Raw genomic sequence first — 16,101 nt, 5'->3', positions numbered from 1 at the left:
CATTGTTTCGTATTTTATTTTGAAAGAGGTCCTGTGTTTCGGTGTTCTGTTTTGCTCTTTCCCTGTGGGCGTCGTTATGTTCATGTTGTGTCTACTTTGCCTTTCTGTCCCATGTTTCAGCTCCCTATGTTCTGTCTCAGTTGCTGTTAAGTTTACATGTTTTGAGTTCAGTCAGTGTGTTTCCTGTTTTACTTCGAAGGTCCACATCTCATGTGAGTGTTTCTAGTTTTGCTTCCCTTGTCTCGTCCAGCCTGATTACTCCCAGCTGTGCTCTCCTTCTGTGTCTCATTCCCTCGTTATCCCTCTGTGTATTTAAGCCCTGTGTTTCTCTTTGTCAGTGTCGTAGTCTCCCTCATGGCTGTGTTTCCTTGCGTTTCAGTTTACCCATGTCCCAGTTTAGTTTTCCATGCCATTCTGCAATAAAGCAGCTTTTTGAGTTTAATTTTGTTGTCGTGAGTTTTGCGTTTGGGTCCTTCTCCTGCCTGGACACAGCCGAAACATGACATAGTCTTCTTGCAAAAGTAGAGTTAATTTTACTCTAAGTAGAGTCACATTCTTTTAATGTTACTCTGAGGTGTAAAATGATAGTAGTTAAAATCGAGTGTTAAAAATGAGTGTTTCTATTTCAAATCTGGAGGTGTTACAATGGAAACATTAACTCTTGACCTCTTAACTCTGAACTCCTACAGGGGCTATGACACCAATAGAGTAAATTCACAGACTCCGCCCCCTCACCATAGGCTCCAATCGAAGCTGAAGTGAAGCCGTTTCAGAACATTTTGCTCTACATATTTGAGTTGTTTGCCATGCTTGGTAAGTCATTTTGTCAAAGATTGTTTCAATTATTATTATTAGCTTTTCCTTCTGTGGCTCTTTGGAGTTGAGACAAAGCTGTGTGAAAGGTATTAGCCATGTTGCTCGCTGATAGCATAATATTCTGTTTTAGCTAGCTGAAAGGTATTGTTTGCGGGCAAATACCACAGCCTTGAAAAAAAGCTTGCATGTGAATTTTCAGTCAAATCTTTGGTCAAATACACCTAAAACAATGTCTAGAATGTGAAATGTTGGTATAATGGTGCTACTTGAAGCCTGAAAATGATCTCCCATAAAAAAAAAATGAGCAAACAGCAGTAGCAGACGTCCTGACTGGGTTCTACGTTAGTATTTAGATCCCTCCAGAGTTTTGGGATGGAAATTGAACATCTGCCAAAATATTGCACAGGACTAAAATATTGCACAGGGAATGGCAGCAACATAATAAATAGCAGCAACAGAGTGATTGTATGGGAGAGGTCTGCTCACACTCTTACTTTGCATTTATGGTTCTGACAGCCCACTGGAAGACGCCGTTCTTTAGTCTTGCACCTGATGGATCTGAAACTTTTCCAGAAGGCAGGATGTTGAATAGATGCTGGTTAGGATTGAGGGGGTCTTTTATAATTGCTCTGGCTCTGGAGAGACATCTGGAGCTGACAATAGAGTCCACGGAGCAGAGTGGACAGCTGACCATCTTCTCTGTTCTGATGACCCTCTGGAGTCTCTTCTTATTGGCTGTTGTGCCACCAGCATACCACACAGGGATGGTGGGCACCAGAACACTCTTGATTGACACTAGTAGGTCAGTCTTCACTGGGGCTGATGTGTTTGTGGACCAAGAGAGGTCCTTAAAAATGTGGGTGCCGAGGAATTTAAAGGAGGACACCCTCTCCACATAGTCACCGTTTATGGAGAGGGGAGGGGTTCAGTTCTTGTTTTGCGGAAGTCCATGACCACTTCCTTGGTTTTCCTGGTGTTTAGGGTGAGGTTATTGTAATCACACCATTCTGTCAGAAGCTGGACCTCATCTCTGTAGGCTGTATCATTGGTGATGGCCCCATCACAGTGGTGTCATCTGCAAATTTGATGATGATGTCGCAGGGATGTGAGGGGGTGCAGTCATTGGTGTAGTCGGTGTATAGGAGAGGAGTCAGCACACATCCCTGTGGGGAGTCAGTGCTGAGTGACAGGGAGGATGATCTCCGGTTGCCAACCTTGACTGATGTGTGTGGGGCAAATTTACCAGCTTGGGTATAAGAATGTTTGGGATGATGGTATCAAAAGCCGAGCTGAAATCAATGCAGAGCATCCTGAAGTCCCAGGATTCTCCAGCAGATGCAGAGCGGAGTGGAGGGCAGTGGAAATTGCATCCTCGGTGGACCTGTTTCCCTTATAGGCAAACTGGTGGGGGTCAAAGCTGGGTGTGAGACAGTACTTTATGTGTTTATTGTCTTTTATATTTTATTGCATCATTGTTGTGCATTTTACTTATTTTAGCTGCATTTTAGTTTGTAAAGCACTTTGAGCTGTTGGAAATGTGCATTAATAGTAAACTTACTTGACCTTGATCTAAACTTGACCTTGATTTAACTGGCAGAAATTCAGGAATACAAACAGGAGGAACACACAGCGAGAAGGATGAGAGAGATCGTGACACTGGGCGGAGACACAGATATACACAACAGGAAGTCAGGGCAGAGAGGAAACACCTGGGGAGCACAGCTGAACATAATCTGATGGGATAAGGGAAGAACGTATCCCCGTGATGGCCCCTCTGTCTTGTGGTGAACAGAAACTATTTTTTGGAGTGACACAAATCATTTTTGTGGCATCTTATTGTAACACCTGATTGTTCACTCATTTGTACAAAAAAACGCCCGAGGCTTTGGCTGCAGTTTTAGGTAAACATGTGCATACATCTTTGCTGATTGTAAGGTTTGTAAACAAGTTTTTGAGTTCACAATTTGTTTTTGCACGTCAAGTTATGAAAATCATTTGTTAAACATGTTTGTGGTTTTTACAGTAAAACAACCTTTTCCTACTTGGATTTTTATGATTTTTGTGTGATTTCAGATCAACTGTTTTCAATACAGTACTGCAAAATAAAAAATGAGTTGTAAATTGTGAGGTGTGCTGAAAAGAAGGATGTCAAAGCAAGGTAAACAGTTTAAATGTGAAACATGAAAAGGTCGAATCAAAAGTAATGAAAAACAGCCAATAAAAGTTTGGACCTCAGATCACTTTGGAGTGGGCACGTCCCACTATGGACGTGAACGTTTGCACCTTGATTAAAAATATTTTTAAATTTATTAACAATAAAAACACTGCTTAATTAAAAGTGTGTAACATGGTTAACTGTCAATATCTACATGGGAATCACAAAGTTAATGGAAATTTAATGTGTTTGCGTTTTAAACATCAGCTCCTCACATTCACCAAGTAACCAAGCAAGGGAAGACTAAGCTATTCATTTTCTTTTTACTGCTATCTGTGTTTCATAAAGTGCAGATCAAACAGTGAGAACAGGGTGAGCTGTCAGTCTGCTGTTAGAGCGCCTCTGAACTGACAGACCAGCGCTCGCTAAATGAACTTTGATATTTTTAGATGTTATGAAAATGAGAGGAAATGATTAATGACTACACGAATACGAAAACATTCTTTCTTCCTCTTGAAGTGATAAACATAGATCACCTTCCTTCGGTTCACGTCTGCCCCATTTGGAGGTCTGTAAATTTTTAAGATATGCTGCATATTTATAACCACTGTTGTACTATTCTATTGTTGTTCTGTTTGTTCTTGTATCAGTTCCACAGTGATAAAACAAGGAGAGAACAAATCAGTGTAAAAGTGAAACACACAATCCTCCTGCTCTCAGCCCTCAGACAGAGTAAAGTACATACTCTGGTCTTTCTTGCCTCTCGCTCCTTTGCTTAATAATTTCTGCACAATTATTTATATTTCAGTTCAGTTCCAGCAAGACACTCATCCTGGGAAAAATCTTGAGTATTAAAGGGATTATAATGTAGGTACTTTTTTCCACTGACCAATGCAGATATATCTATTCTACTTTCTCCTGCAGCAGGACGATAGCACCGCTCTTACACGAGCCAGGACTTATAGAGTTTTTGCACATGATCCTCACCTTCATCCAGTCGCGGTATGTATGGATGTTTCTTCCTGTTAGAGGGTGTCCAAGTCCCTGCTCAAAGGGGTCTTTTGATTGTTGGAGTTGATCTCATTATTGGAGGGTCTTTGCCTTACAAAGTGCCATGATTTGGTGCCCTATAAATAAATTTGAATTGAATTGATCCACTGATCATTTCTTGCAATTTTATTTTCAAGAGGTCCTTAAAGTTTTTATTTAAATTAAATTTAATATTTAATATTTAATAATTTAATAATATTTACAAATTTAATAATCCATTAAATTGGTGCTAATTTAGATCCTAGTATGTTTTAAATCGGTGCAATATTTACATCAGAATTGTGGAAATTCCAAAAAACACCCATTTGGATAGAAAGTTGACAGTGAGTGAGAGTGAAGGGCATTTTAAAATGATGGTATGTTTATTTCTACTTGTCTGTGTAAATGATAAAGTTGGCTTTTATCTGCTTTGGAGGGTTTGCACTACCACATTATTAGATCTTGTTGCGAAATCAGTTTTACCCCTGTTCTTTTATTCGTCGAAACTTCCAGAGACGGCACCGGAACTCAGTATCATTTTCACAAAACTTTTATTCATCTTTATTCATCTTCATTTAAGCATGCACTTCTAGAAGGGAAGACGAGGCCGGTGTGTCCCTCTGCAAAATCTTCACCCCTTTGTTAGTTACAGCCAGCTTTATAGAGGTGTCCCCATCATAAAACCCCCCTACGGTGTGCTGCAAACTCTGTGTCTGTGTCTATGTGAGTGCTCGTGCGTGACTGTGTACGCATACCTGTGTGTATGTGTGTGCACGTAAGTGAGTGTGCGTGACAGTTAAAACACTGTGGGTGTGGGTGACTCCCTAGAGGTCATAAAAAAAACCATTTCCCTTCCAGACCACAGTTATCCAGGTCAAATGTTGAGACCCCCACCCAAACATTCTCTGGGGAATTTCCTCTCAGGATTAACTCCTCTCTGTTTTACTTTCACAGTTCAACTGGGGAGGGTCTCCTATACTCTGCTCCTAAGTTCATGACAGTCAGGCCTTTATCACATTGAGGGCAGTGTCAATGTCTCTACAATAATTCTAGATTCTATGTTAACACATTTCTAAACTCTAAATCAGCTAAACATTTCTACAATCTGTATGGGGAGCCATGTCATGGGCACAGATATTAGAAAAAACCATTAAAAAATGGTTTCCAGTGGCCTAAATCAAATCAAATCTTTTGAATAGTGTCTTTATGAATATATTCCTGGTTTAGTCTCTAGATCGTAGGCTTACTATTATCTGTAATCTAAAGTCTGTTTGGACTTAGAGTTATAATCTATATTAAGTTCTTTGAGGCCCTTGTGCCCCTGAGTCTTGTTTGTTGTCTGTTCCCATGATTCAGCCACAGCAGCTGAATCAGCGACAGTATAAAGAAGGAGTGCTTCCCAGCATCATTGTGAACAACCCTCAGATGCTCCAGTGAGTTTTTCCTTAGACAAATGAACAATGGATTACAGCAATTCAAATGTGACTAAATAAATGCAGGAGTAACAATCTGCCTAACAAATGTTTTCCTGGAGATAAATACACAAATGCATATGTGTTCTCCTTAATGTGCTGACCTCTTTGCTGTAGTAACAAGAAAACAGGATGACCCGATGATCTGTGGAGAGCAGCTGAACATACAGTACAGTTGTAGAGCACCTTATATGACCATGTGGACCACGTTCACATTTTTTCTTCTCCTTCTAATAACTTCAGTGTCATCGATTCATGATGATATGGCTTTAATAGGCTCTATGAAGTTTATTAATCTTTTTTATTTGTCATGCTAGTGTAGTTTAGGGTCACAGAATACACTCTGTAATTCTCCCTGGCACCTTTGATGCCATATAGATACTTGTATCTGACCTCACATATGTGCAACTGTTACCATCTGGACTTACAGATGTTTCTTTTTTGTATAAGAATTTTTTTTAAAGCAAATTTAGTTGTTGGTTGTTATGACCAGTGTTGGTGAAGTTACTTGAAAATTGTAATTAGTTACTAATTACTGAATACCTATTTTTTTGCCTGGTGCTGCAGGGGTGGGGTGGGGGTGGTCATTTTTTTTATAACTCCAATTTTCTTGCTGGTTAGTCCACAACAGAGCAGAACAGCGCTGCCACTACATCTTCACAGAGTCACCAATATGGCAAAAAGACCGCACAGGCCTAAGTTTGATTCTGTCCCAATTGTTTCCTCTTCATGCTGTCCTCCCTAATCTAATGGTCCTTGCCAATAAACATGTCAAAATAAAAACCTTGAACTTTTTGTAAATGGGTGTTCGGTCAAAAATCCTTTACTGACCAATCAGCACCCATTCAGAGAATACAAGGCTTTTATGAGCTAAGCTAGAAAACTTCAAATTAAATATAATATTCATGCTGTATTTAAAAAACACTAAACTAAAAAATACACACTGGTTCTTTAAGAAATTGTAGAAAGTAAACAACAAAAGCAGCTACATGTTCATTCTGCTGCATGCTGCTCAGCAAGAGTTTGTGCTCAGGCCTCAGTGTGTTTGGATGCAGTGTAATATGCAGACTCTCCTGAAGCTAGGCCAACTGCATGAAAATGTGTTTATTTTTAAAGACAGTCAAGCTGTCTCTTTTGCACAATGATTGTGTCATTTTGGTCTAGTGGGAGTCATGCAGATTGCAATTTCTGACTGCAGCTACTCCCACAAAAGTAGCCACCGCCAAGTGCTGCTCCTGGGCTTGGTGTTTACATTGATATGGCAATGATTGATGCATCTAAGACCTCTCTTCAGCAGCCTATGCATTGGACAAATAGTGTTTATATGCACAGTGTTTACTCTTCTGGCATTCCAGCAGATGTTTGCCGTGGGAATTTGCTCCCATTCAGCTTCAGCATTAGTTATGCTGACATGCCTTTCTCATGGTCAGCATTCCAGTTCATTTCTTCCAAAAGCTGACAAGGTTTGCTTACTTCTTCCCATATAATAAGGAAATTCATATATGTTATCAGATGAAAGGTAAATAAACATTTGCTTTTCATATTTTAGTATATGAACCAATATTTTATGACACTGTTGACTAGTGGTGCAATCACGGTTGATCCGAAATCCGAACTGATCCCACCGGCACGCACGTGATCCGAAGATTCGAAAAAGAAGAAAAAAGTATGTGTATGGTGGCGTGGTGGGTCTGCTCAGCGCTAGCGGTCCAAGTGGCGGAGCAGAGGAGTTTGCGGCATTTAAGCAGCCCTTTGCTGCCCAGCCTGACCAGCTAAAGCTATTACAGAAGCTGCTGGGGTGTTTAGAGCAGACGGGAGGCCAGTGGCGGTCCTAGCCTGTTTGGCGCCCTGGGCGAACACCCCCTCTGGCGCCCCCCCCCCCCCCCCCCCCCCCACACACACACACACACACACACACACGAAGAGAGAGACAGAGTATGCATTGTATGCAAACGGCTACTAAACAGACATCATAATTCGTCATACAATGAGAACAGGACAAATCAACAATTGACACTGACTAATTAATATTATATTATTGTATATATTGTTTGGAGTTTAGTCTGTTACTGTTTTTTACCATTTCTTCTTGGAGGAACTGTAACACACATAATTTCCTTAGGGATTAAGAAAGTATCCTGATTCTTAATGTTTTAGGATACATGACCTGCCATTATCCAATGACACATCTGCTTACCTGTGTCTTTTGCTCGTTTCTCCTTGTAGGAGCCATAATTAAATGTATTGAATTTTAATGATCACTGGGTTTTCATTTGTTTGGTTGCTATGGTGATGTGTAATGGGAGTCACGTGGGTGGTAGCGGTGATATTAAGAGGGCGTTGTCAGTCTGTCTTTCACTGGTTTGATTTTGACAGAGAGGAGGGCTGGGTAGCTGTAGTTTTTGTTGACCGCAGCATTGTTGCATTAGAGCCTGTGATGTTTTAAGAGTTTGAGCCGATCACATTGCCCTGTAAACTTTTCAAGCACTTTAATAAACAAGCAAGCAATTCCACCTCTCGCATTATTGCATAAAGTTGAGAGGCAAATAGACAGGCTCAGTCCCACAGTCGCCTCTAGCGACTGTGGAAGTCGCTACACTCCTCCTCTTCTTTTCACTTTTTTTTAGAGTTTAAAAACGGGTTGTGTGTGAGACTTTAAATCAACAAAATATAAAATATACATTTTAAATTGTTATTGATCCCTTTACCCCTGGTCCTAAAGTTTATATTTATTTTCTTACTCTTCTTATATTTATAGTTTGTTTACTTGCACTGCTGTAACTGGAGCCTCGTCGTCTCGTCTCTCTATATACTGGACTGTATGTAGCGGAGATGACAATAAAGTTTACTTTGGCTACGTTCACTCTGCAGGTCTTGATGCTCAATTCAGATTTTTTGATCAAATCCGATTTTTTTGTCTGCTTGTTCACACTACAAATAAAATGCGACAGCAAACGCGCTCTGTTTAGACCCAGAGCAAACAGTATTGTTTGACAGATGGCCGTTAATACAAAGACTTCAGACTTCACGTTTCCCAATTTTTGCTTTAAGGTATTTTGTTATTTACATAATAATGTAAATAACCTAATAATGATCCTTATTGCTGTTTTAGAGAGGAGCGGTGCTTCAAAGGATAGTTGCAGATTTCTGTCAGAATCTGCAGATTATACAGAACAAATAAAATGTTCACGTTTCTCCAACGTTGTCTTCCCAACAGTTTCACTGACATCTACACCGGATGGCCAGGAAGCGTTCGCGATGTCTTCTCCGGCGCTGATAATTGGCGTCTGTCTTGTGTCAGTGACGTAAAAGACGGATTTAATGCGACATGACCATCAAACAGCAGCTTTCTAAAACATCGGATATGTATCGGATTCAGGACCACATACGAAAGTGACCCAGATCGGATTTGAAAATATTGGATTTGTGCCGTTCACACTGTCATACCATGATCGGATATGGGTCGCATAGGGTCAAAAAAATCGGATTTGATGCGCTTTCGCCTGCAGTGTGAACGTAGCATTTGACTTCAGCAGCAAGCAGGAGTACCGAGGGCTCTCACGCTCACTTTTCCCGTATAGAATTTTGAAAAAACATCGGTGCAAATGATAAGTCTGTATCATGATGTCTGGTGTTTTCGTGTTTGCTGGTTTGTTTGTAATTTGTTTTATTTTGCCAGTTGGTAATTTTTGCTGCTCCAGCCAGCCAGAGCATCCCCCGCCGCCCCGCCCTCTCCTCCCTGTGCCGCAAACAGCAGGCGCACCTCGCAAACGGTGGGCGCCCTCACTCCTAGCAAATGGGCGATAGAAAACCAATGGCATTCCCAATATGCGCTGGCATGATGTCGGGGGAGCATGAGAACAAGCCGTGATGCCGCCCCCACCACGATGCCGCCCCGGGCAACCGCCCGTGTCGCCCGTATCTAAAACCGCTACTGCGGGAGGCTGTGTGCAAAACAAGGTTTAAACTATGATGAACGTGTTTGAACCACGCTATGATATCCTGCTGCGCGTCCACTTCAGTGACAAGATCTTTCAGAGCATGTATGAGCAGGAGAAGTTTAAAGTTATGGCTGAACTGTCCCAGGCATGTTTTGTTGCCCTAACTACGACCTCCAGGGCAACGGAAAGCCACGTGACCGTGACCGTGACCGCTCGTTATATCACAGCGGAGCGGTAGATACAAAGCCCTGCACTGCCCTATAGATTACATTAGATTAGATGAAACTTTATTTATTCCTCGGGTGGTTTCCTCAGGGAAATCCAGTTTCCAGTAGCACAGCACCGACAGAAGTTGCAGAATGTGAGCAGAAATATACCAAATATACACATATATAAATACAGAGAATACAAAAAGGATAAATAGAAGAAATAGGAATAAGAATACAAGGGAACGGCATATTTCAAGTATTGTGAGTCTCTTACACCGTTGGTTATTAACAAAAACTATTGCACAGTGAAAAGCCACTACAGCTACTTGTTCCCCCCTCCTCTGTTCCTGTTTCCCCTCCTTCTCCCCTCCAGTTAAACAGTTTGATGGCGTGTGGGACTTTTTAAGTCTGCTGGTCCTTGACTTTGGGAGAAGCAACCTGTCACTGAACAGACTCCTCTGGTTGTTTATGGACGTGTGCAGCAACAAACAACTTAAACATTTACAAAGAAAGAACAATACAGTATCCACATCTGAACCAAAGAGTAAAACAGTGAAATGTGGATTATTAAATATTAGGTCTCTCCCCTCCAAGTCTCTGTTAGTACATGACTTAATAATTGATCAACAAATTGATTTACTCTGCCTTACAGAAACCTGGTTGCAGCAGGATGATTATGTTAGTTTAAATGAATCAACACCCCCGAGTCATTCTAACTACCAGAAATCTCGAAGCACAGGTCGAGGGGGCGGTGTGGCAGCAATTTTTCACACCAGTCTATTAATTAATGAAAGACCAAGATAGACTTTTAATTCATTTGAAAGCCTGATGCTTAGCCTCGTCCACCCCAGCTGTAAAACTCAGAAACCAGTCTTACTTGTTATCATCTATCGTCCACCTGGGCCTTACACAGAGTTTCTGTCTGATTTCTCAGACTTTTTATCTGATTTAGTTCTGAGCTCAGATAAAATAATTATTGTGGGTGATTTTAACATCCATGTAGATGCTAAAAATGACAGCCTCAGCATGGCATTTAATCTGTTGTTAGACTCAATTGGTTTCTCTCAAAATGTAAAAGAACCCACCCACCACTTTAATCACACTCTAGATCTTGTTTTAACATATGGCATAGAAACTGAACATTTAACAGTGTTTCCTGAAAACCCTCTCCTGTCTGATCATTTCTTGATAACATTTACATTTACAATAATTGATTACGCAGCAGTGGAGAGTGGACTTTATCAAAGTAGATGTCTTTCTGAAAGCGCTGTAACTAAGTTTAAGAATATAATCCAGCCACTGTTATCATCGTCAATGCCCTGTACCAACACAGAGCAGAGCAGCTATCTGAACGCTACCCCAACAGAGGTCGATTATCTTGTTAATAATTTCACCTCCTCACTACGTACGACTCTGGATACTGTAGCTCCAGTGAAAACTAAGGTCTCTAATCAGAAGTACCTGACCCCGTGGTATAATTCTCAAACACGTACCCTAAAGCAGATGACTCGTAATCTGGAGAGGAAATGGCGTGTCACAAATTTAGAGGATCATCATTTAGCCTGGAGAAATAGTTTGTTGCTTTATAAGAAAGCCCTCCGCAAAGCCAGAACAGCTTACTACTCATCACTGATTGAAGAAAATAAGAACAACCCCAGGTTTCTCTTCAGCACTGTAGCCAGGCTGACAAAAAGTCAGAGCTCTTTTGAGCCAACCATCCCTTTAACGTTAACTAGTGATGACTTCATGAATTTCTTCACAAATAAAATTTTTATCATTAGACAAAAAGTTACCAATAATCATCCCACAGATGTAATATTATCTACAGTTACTCTTAGTTCCATTGATGTTAAGTTAGACTCTTTTTCTCCAATCGATCTTTCTGAGTTAACTTCAATAATTACTTCCTCCAAACCATCAACGTGTCTTTTAGACCCCATTCCTACAAAACTGCTCAAAGAAGTCCTGCCATTGATTAATTCTTCGATCTTATATATGATCAACCTATCTCTAATAATCGGCTATGTACCACAGGCCTTCAAGGTGGCTACAGTTAAACCTTTACTCAAAAAGCCATCTCTAGACCCAGCAGTCTTAGCTAATTATAGGCCAATCTCCAACCTTCCTTTCATATCAAAAATCTTTGAAAGAGTAGTTGTCAAACAGCTAACAGATCATCTGCAGAGGAATGGTTTATTTGAAGAGTTTCAGTCAGGTTTCAGAGTTCATCACAGCACAGAAACAGCTTTAGTGAAGGTTACAAATGATCTTCTTATGGCCTCTGACAGTGGACTCATCTCTGTGCTTGTCCTTCTTGACCTTAGTGCAGCATTCGATACTGTCGACCATAATATCCCATTAGAGCGATTAGAACATGCTGTAGGTATTACAGGTACTGCACTGCAGTGGTTTGTATCATATCTATCTAATAGACTCCAATTTGTGCATGTAAATGGAGAGTCCTCTTCACACACTGAGGTTAATTATGGAGTTCCACAGGGTTCAGTGCTAGGACCAATTCTGTTTACATTATACATGCTTCCCCTTGGCAGCATCATTAGAAGACATAGCATACATTTTCACTGCTATGCAGATGACACCCAGCTCTATCTGTCCATGAAGCCAGATAACACACAAACATATAGTTAGGGCTGGACCAGGTGACCCTGAATCCTCCCTTAGTTATGCTGCAATAGACGTAGGCTGCCGGGGATTCCCATGATGCATTGAGTTTTTCCTTTCCAGTCACCTTTCTCACTCACTATGTGTTAACAGACCTCTCTGTGTTGAATCATATCTGTTATTAACCTCTGTCTCTCTTCCACAGCATGTCTTTTATCCTGTCTTCCTTCTCTCACCCCAACCAATCACAGCAGATGGCCCCGCCCCTCCCTGAGCCTGGTTCTGCCGGAGGTTTCTTCCTGTTAAAAGGGAGTTTTTCCTTCCCACTGTCGCCAAAGTGCTTGCTCATAGGGGGTCATATGATTGTTGGGTTTTTCTCTGTATCTATGAAGCGCCTTGAGGCAACTTTTGTTGTGATTTGGCGCTATATAAATAAAATTGAATTGAATTGAATGCAGAGGATGCCCAGCATGGTCCATAATGTCCATATTGCACCTTAATTAGTTTTTATATAAGTGCGTGGAATGAGTCTTCAGTTGAATGTTTTTTAATAGGCAAAAAAAATACTTAAATAAATAAACGGCGAGTCGAATTTTTGTCTTTTTTTTCTATTTTTGCTGATCTGAAAATTGATCTGATCCGTGACTTAAAACCGTGATCCGATCCGAACCGTGAGATTTTTGATCCGTTGCACCGCTACTGTTGACACTATAGTATATGTAGTATGACACTATATATGTTTTCTTCCTTTTCTTTGAGCTCAGATTGCCTTAATATCACTACACAGCTAATAAATGGCTATTTCTTTTACATGACCTTTCCTGTTTTTTGAGTCGAGTTAATGTTCTGACGACTGGTTTGTAAGCAGTCTTCAGTCTATCAGTTAGTGGTGATGTAAGTGTTTGGGCCCCTCACATCAAAGACCAGTCTGATTTTCAGCTGGAGTGTTTGACCCTATGTCCTTGGCTCAGACTCTATCACCAACATTTAAATGTAATTACACTTTGCACTGGTCCTCCTCACCCTGAACCAGCAGTACAAGCACAACACATCACAACAGAAATCAGGACAAGTCTAGCGTTCATCCTCTAGTTCTGAAAGCTCTTATGACTTTACTTTAAGTAGCCCCTCGCCTACAGATCAGTTGGCTGAGATCCGGAGAGGCTCAGCCAAAACTACATTTCCAAACTGTCCATTATCATTCCAGTCTGCCAATGCCTTTTTTCATTCTACTATTTCAATTCTTCCACCATGGGAACAGGCTCATTTTTTATTAAACTGACATACCCATTGCTCTCAGTGTGTCACTGCATCTGACATGCTAGCCAGCAGAAAACAGCAAAACCTCCCCCACGGATCATGCCCTGCCACACTCACGTTCAGAAGGAGGTGATTTCTTTTGGATCACAAAGTTTCTCACCAGCTCCCTGTTCTCGGACAGCATCATCAGAGATCTTCTGCGAGTGGCACGTTTCACTGGACTGGAAATCTGAGGCATACAAGGTAAACGTTTAAAGCACTCAGAGTAGAAAATCGCTATTATAAAAGCACCATTTACCATTTAAACAGAAATGGAGTTTAGACCGGTCCCTGTGATGCCCCAGTGTTATTACCCACCACATCAAACCGGGTGCCCCCACCACCCAAACTGAGGCTTCTTTGACAGATAGTCAGAAATCCGAGAGACATTAGAGGTGGTGACACCCATTCTGAGCAGCTTCTTACTTAGCAGAAGTGGGTGGATGGTATTAAAGGCAGTGAAAAAATTAAAAAACATGATTATCACAGTGCCACCAATACCAGGTGAAAGTGAGCACACCGCGACGTATAGATAACAGTATCAACGCCTCTAAGAAGCTGGCAAACAAACTAAACATGGTCGAGAGCTGTTTCACCTGCAAGCCAAGCGGACTAAGAACCAGTCTCTTCAGCAACGTTATGACACAGGATGTGAAGTCATTAAGGTCAGTGTCTCTGTACACATCCTGCATGTTTCCAAACTGAAAGTTCAAAAGTATATGGACGGTTTTGCAGTCCACTGCTGGAAAGTTGGCACAGCAGTCAAGACGGGTATGGTTTAAATCACCAGTGATGGTGATCATGTCATTTGCACCTACATGCACCGTCTGACAACAGTCCAAACTAACAACGTTTGATTTGAACTGTGTTTGAGAACTTTCATTTGTTAACAGCCGACGTGTAGTTTTCTTTTTTCAGAATCAGAATCAGAATACTATATCATCCTTGAGGAAATGATGTGGTCACAGTTGCTCCAACACAGTAAGAACAGTAACTGACTAAACTAATTAATACAAAATATTCAATAAAGGGAGATCATTAGAAAGAAATGAACATGATTTATTAATGTACAGAATTTAGATAGAGGTACTGTCATCGAGCTCCAGGCCAACAGCATGAGGGACAGCTTGGTGTTCTCAGGTATGTCAGAGAAGGCAGAAGAAGATCACAATAGTGAGAGAAATCACCCAAACCCACCTAACACTCACCATCTGGGAGGCAAACATCCAGCTGCATGGAGACCCAAATTTGAACACTTTAAACAAAAATAGTTGTTGACAAGCTGCGGCCATGAACCGAGAGGAACAGGCTTCAGCTCCCAAGGATATCCTGGTGCGATGCAAGGTCATGTTTCCGTTCTGACAAAAGTTCATTGAAAGAAATTTCCGAGCTGTCATTGTGGTTGATAAGCTGTAGGTCAACAGGAAGCTTCATTGCAACCACAGCATCACGCCATGGCTGCAGTGAGTCAGGTGACCTCTATCTGCACAAATGCCTTTATTCTGATTCTATTTTTTTCACTCTTCGTTCCCACTAATAGACATGTGTACTCTAATCCGCGTAGCATGTTTCTTGCATTTTCTTTTTTCTTGTTATTTGGTCATGCTGGTTTGGTAATTTAGTGGCTGCACTGCTTTATTTCTCTTGTCACTTTTCATATCTCTTCTCTTTCTGTTTGTATTATGTCTGCTTTGCCTTTAGTGCTGCAATTTACCACATAAACATACCAGACTCTCTCTCACACACACATGATCTGTTAGGGGGGGGCACAGCTCCGTCCTCCAGGGCATGAAGCAGGTATGGAGGAGATCCAGGCTCCAGACATCCAGAGGCCCCAGAACACAAGAGACCAAGGAAGACCAACAGAGGGGCAGCTGAGCCACTGTCTCAGAAAGAGCTGAGGAGAGTCCCAGATGAGGGGTCACTCAGCAGCCGCGGAGCAGAAGCCAGGGGGGGGGTTGCAGTGACGTGCCCGTGATCTCCGCTGGCAGCCAGCTGTGCCAGAGTGACCGAGCCCCAGGCCGAGAGGCCGAGGGCACCCCACCCCCGAAGAGGCTCGACCGAGCCACAAGTGCCAGGTCCTGACAAGCAGCCACCAGCAGTGAGCTGGTACATACTGAGCACCCAGCCCCAGACACAAAGACCCACATACGCACCGATGTCTGAGGGCGTCTGCCACTGGCAGGGGAAGTAGTGGGGGGAGATAGGCCTCCATACCTTAGAGCAGTGGTTCCCAAACTTTTTTTGCTGGGCCCCCCTTGTTTTACAAGAAAAATGTTCGCGCCCCCTCCTTCTCGCGCGTGCATGCGCGCACGCACAAACACGTCCTCCAACCACACACACCCATATTTTGCTCCATTGCGGTTTATTTCACACCTCAAACATTTAGTAAACAATTAAGCAAATACAAGTAATCTGCAATAAATTACAGGTAGTAATAAAATAAACTACTAACTCTTTTACGCTACGTCCACACCTACACAAGGAATACTAATAATATTGTTTACATGAGATGAATTGCAGAATGGCAGATAGAGACAAAATACTGTTAATCTGAC

The 16,101-nt window shown here is 41.7% G+C and overlaps 1 pseudogene; it reads right to left on the bottom strand.

Annotated features, from left to right (window-relative positions):
• Positions 1–13,601: 13,601 nt before the first annotated feature.
• The window catches only part of LOC148094730 (uncharacterized), a 48,483-nt pseudogene continuing 45,983 nt past the window's right edge, over positions 13,602–16,101 (bottom strand).

The sequence above is a fragment of the Neolamprologus brichardi genome, unplaced genomic scaffold (assembly GCF_056152115.1).
Source record: "Neolamprologus brichardi isolate AB-2024 unplaced genomic scaffold, ASM5615211v1 NODE_ptg000031l+_length_7269946_cov_1, whole genome shotgun sequence".
Lineage (NCBI taxonomy): Eukaryota > Metazoa > Chordata > Actinopteri > Cichliformes > Cichlidae > Neolamprologus > Neolamprologus brichardi.
The sequence above is the reverse complement of the archived record's forward strand: the minus strand, read 5'-3'. Positions and strand labels throughout refer to the sequence as shown.